The sequence below is a fragment of the Microcebus murinus genome, chromosome 8 (genome assembly GCF_040939455.1).
Source record: "Microcebus murinus isolate Inina chromosome 8, M.murinus_Inina_mat1.0, whole genome shotgun sequence".
NCBI classification, from domain to species: domain Eukaryota; kingdom Metazoa; phylum Chordata; class Mammalia; order Primates; family Cheirogaleidae; genus Microcebus; species Microcebus murinus.
Window position 1 is genome coordinate 94,111,708 of NC_134111.1, and position 5,078 is coordinate 94,116,785.

Consider the following 5,078-nt stretch of genomic DNA (forward strand, 5'->3'; position numbering starts at 1 on the left):
AACACTTTAAAATTGTGAGATTAAATTCTGTCTCTGCCAATCTGAAATAAGGTGATCTTTGTAAAATGATTTGACATTTTGGAAACTTTAATTTATAAAGGAAACTTTTATGTATCCATTGTTTATTAGGTATTATATAACTCCATGACTATAAAAATATAGTTATCTTTAGACTATATTAGGTGGCACATATCTCATTAGAAATCTTTTTTGTTTTGTTTCATGTGGTTTAAAAAACCCCACTTCTATATTACCTCTGTTTTGAAAAACAAAACCCAGTGAAACAAACAAAACCCAGGAAGAGGAAGCTAGCACCCGGATACCTAATGAATTAATATTTTGGTATAGAGCAAACAGCATTTACTATTTTGGTGCCAAAGAAACAAAATCACACAAGGAAGATGATGAGAGATTTATATAGTTGGACGGGGCTTTGAGGGATTACCCAACTTTTTTTGACACCAAGATAATTTCCGGTGGTTCAACATTTTACAGATGAAGGAATGAAAAAGAAAAAAGGCATAGTGTGAAAAATGAAGACTGAGGTGGTTGGTGGGAACTTGGAGGCAGTCGTGATAGTTTGTATTTATTTATTTATTTTCCTGGATTGTTTTCTGAAGAGATTACCTTCGGGTTTGGGATTTGGCTAGCGCCTCTCAACTCCTTTCTGTAGCATCAGATCCTGTTAAAATTAGGAAGGATCGCCCTCTAGAGGTCAAACTAAAGAGATCACAACTGCAAAATGGACTAGGTTTGTGCCGGTGAGATTCCCCTTCATGAAGATTTGAGAGCTGAAACTCCTAATTTGAGAGGAGATGAATTTAAGTTTCTGACACGCCCGCCCCTTGAGACTTATGCGTATCATTCAGGTGATCAGTCAATCCAGTTTACTTCTCCTCAGAGGCTTCCCTATCTCAATAATAAAGCAGCAAATCTTTAATTTGTCAGTCCCTTTCATAAGCAGGAAGTACACGAACAGTAAATGAAAGGAAACAACAGTTAATTCGCAACTGACGGCCCATTTCTATTTATATATTCCCGTTTCTCCTACAAGACTGATTGTGTTAACTTTATCACAGTTTGATTAATTGTCAAGACTGGACAAAGTGTAATGAGATGCCAGGTCCACTAAGTTTTGCTTGAACTCCTCTTACATTGTCCGTTTATGAAAGCTAATTAACAAAGTACATGTAGTTAAGGGCAAGAAAGGCAAGGTCACATGTAACTTGTACAGAGGACAGCAGAAATATTTTTAAAAATACAATTACAGCAGTAATTAATGAAACATTTATGACTGTCTGAACAGGGTGAAAAGTGGCAACCAAATTTAAGCAGAATATTTGGACTGAAAATTTACTTCATTGTTAAAATGGCACACACTGAAGATATTTGCATTAGTCCACTTTGATCACCGAAGATCCAAAGCATTTGTTTCAATATTAATAGCTCTTTAGCATTGGAAACTCGTTTACAGAGTAATATAATTTACATCCAGTAAACAAGCTGGTAAGCAGATGTTGCAGTCATTTAACATTTTTATCTATGCGAATCCTTAGCAAATTGGTAATAGTTAAGTTATGGAGCTATGTAGTTAGCATCTAGTTTTCTACTATTTAGTAGAACTAAACTGTTTACTCAGTTTTCTACTATTTACCATTAGCAAGTTTAGAAAACTGCATTCAAGAGGAGGGAAAAGAAAATCACACTCTTTTAAGATGGTATATTTTGGAATGTTTTTCTTTCTTTCTTTCTTTTTTTTTTTTTTTGTTTCTGGTGGAAAGTGAGCTGGATCTTAGCTGGCTACTCTTGCAAGACCATAAATTCTAGGAGTCAGGTGTAAAAATCAGTAAACAAGAGTTATAGCATCAGTGAAGTACAAGTCTGAGAGCCTAAAGGCAGGATGTGAAATTGACTTGAAAGATGTGGCAATTAAAACTCAGGCTACAGATGTACATAACCAGGGGAAAAGTGAGTCTTCTTTGCCTAAGCACAGAAATGTTGGATGGCTGATTTGGATTTAACAAGATGCACAAAGTACTTTTTGCATCAAGGCTCTGGACCTGTGTATAGTTTTAGGGAACTAGATGTCATTGCAACATAAATAGCATGTTGGCAAATATTTTTTGGCCTTTACGTTCCTTAAAAGACTATGTAAATAAAGAAAAGTGTCACTCAAAAATGACCTGGAGTTGTCTTTGTTGATCCTAAAGACTGAGGCCAGACTCAAAATCTGATGGTGTTTGACTTCCCTGCTTCTGGCATTGAACCCAGTGGTCAACCACCTGCATGTTTTTTCCCCTGAGGTTTGTGTTCTGCTGAAATTTGGCTGGCGGATTACTTTCTTGTGGATGTGGTTTTTCAGGACACTCACAAGAGCAACCTGACAGCTTTAAACTTGAGGAGCACGTTGTAATGTCCTCAGTATCTGAGGAATAAATGCAGTGTCCTCAATGATGGATTAATCCATTCAGCACTGTGCTCAGAACAGTTCCTTGAATGCTGTAGAGCAATTGAACATCGCTGGCCATTCTGTGGGTCACGCCAAGAGAATACAGGTAAACCCAGTAACATTACATTTGGGTCTGGCCAGTAACCACAAGGATAGCTATATATACTATATTAAAAGGTATTATTTTATTTTATTTTTGGTAAAACAGGGAAGTGAGAAAAACATTTAAAATTTCCCCCTGAGTGCTGAAGAACCTGCTGGTGTTTGCTCAGCGGTGGTGGGGTGCAGGGGTTAAGGAAGAGGAATTAATGAAGACTCCAGAACTAAAGGAATCAAGAATTCTGGAAAACTTTGATTTTGCATGGAAGTGAGAACTCTGGTATGATTGTTTCCTAGAGTACTGACTTTTTTAATACATTTTTTTCTTGGTCCCAATAAGGGAGGAATGCCCGCCTGTTCACCTGACGCTGAAGGGTTGTGACAGTAGAGTTGTCTTGTATGACTCGGAAACTATGACATAGAGAACATTTGTGAGCATGCAAGAGAGGAAGTAAGAAAAAGAAAAATACTGTTAGTATTTGGGAGATACAGTGATTTTTTTTTTTTCTGGAAGAAAATCCCCTAAAAGTCCTCCATAAATTTTCTAGAACAGATAGCCAATTGATTCTGAGTTGTTTTCAAATACAGGGTTCATTTCTGTGAGCAACTTGAGGCTCCTTACACCTTAACCTCAGCATTCCATGAATACCAACACTTAACCACTTGGCAAAAGAAGAGTGAGTGGGCATCTGAGACTTTAATTTGATGTCTACTCCTCACCCCTGCAAATGTCTTTCCTCTCTCTACTCTCAGGAATCACAGATCAATGATCCCTTCTTGTCTCCCTTCATTCAAACAAGATTTATCTAGAGAAAAGATGTTTGAGAGAAGACAAACAGACTTCTCTCTTTTTCTCTCTTCCATCCCAATCCCCCGGCTCTGTCTGGCTCTCTCTGCAGTAGAGTGTGATACTTGAAAGCTGGCTCTTAACTCGAGCAGAACGGATGTGTGCTTGGGCAAGAGAGAGGAAAATGGTCACGGACACGGTCAGAGAAACCTCTAGAAATCTGTTTACATTTTCATCGGCTCTCATATTTTCAGAGGTTTATAATTTGATAGTAAAATGGTTCCTGGGCTCTATAACTTAAGTGTAAAGAAAGTGGAAAATCTCTTAAGCATTATTCCAGTGGCAGGAGCACACACGTTGATGTCAGAAAAGTTTTTGGTAATTCAGTGATACAGCCGATCTTTAAATGTTATGCGTTGAAGAAAGCTGAGAAAGAAGTGAGATAAATTACTCACTAAAGAAAAATTCACCGAATGTGGATGCTTTTAAGTACTGATAAGTAGATCATGGACAATAGCTACGAACTGATATAACATGGCAATGATATAACTTGCAATCTGAGGTCCTGTATATGTGGAGTGTATCCAGAAGAAGAAGGCATGTGATCCGGGGCATATGTTCGTGGCCCCCTCGCCTTCTTAGCCTGTGGGGAGGGGGCGGTAACCAGAGAAGTGCGGGAGTCAATACCTCTAACGTGTGGTCCCAGAACAGGGGCCCTTCTTGCTTGAGTCTAAAGGCAGCAATCTTTCTATGGTTCCCTGAGAATGATGACTTGATTTCCAGCGGGGTTCAGGCATCTGTCTTTGCTTTTCTCTGCACTGCGGGTTCATCCATCTATGTATACTATGACTTTCTGCTTGTCCTTGTGGCTACTGGCACAGGTCAGCAAGCCATCAGAGAAGCCTCCCCAGGCTTGCCTGTCCTTCCCTTCCCACCTTGAGCGAGACCCTCACCACCTCCAGGGCAGGGTGAGTGAGTCTCAGTCAGGACACGCTTGCTTCACTGAGATGGGTTTTAGGCATCCTAAACCGCTACTTACCCTCATTTGATCCAGAATGTCCCCTCTGGAAAACATTGTGTGTGTGTGTGTGTGTGTGTGTGTGTGTGCGTGTGCGTGTGCGTGTGCGTGTGTGTGTGTGAGGCCACACATTGGTATGTACACATTCACTTAAAAGCTGAGCAGGTGTTACTAAATCTTCACGTTTTCTTGAGTCTTTTTATGTAGGTCCTAATCACGTGTTCAGGTTACTTTTTCAACATCTAAAGTTTATAAAAAATGAGAACTCAGTGAAATTAGTTGACAGAGCTTGTAAAGTGCTAAGAATATCCTATTTGTAAATTTACTTTTCTTTTAAAATTTTAATCATGAAAATTTAAGTATATTAAGAACTTGAAGGGTATCTTGTACAGATTGTGATGGGTAGAGTTTTCCTGCAGGGTGGATGATGGCCTTTAAAAGCTTTAGTAAATTTGTCAGCTTTTATGGCAGAATTTTTAACTGTATTTGGTTAGGATTACTTTAGTGTCAAACACAAAAATATTGCGTAAGCTGGATGAAAAAAGAATACTTATTTGCCTGCTTTTTTTGAAAAGTTCAAGTGATAGTGTTGCGGGCACAGCTGAATCTACGGGCTCAACCTCATCAACTGAGTTCCCTGTTATGTTTTTCTTCATGTTGGCTTCATTCTTGGGCAAGTTCTCCCTTGTGGTTGACAAAGATGGTATCATGCCTTCTGGAAAAAC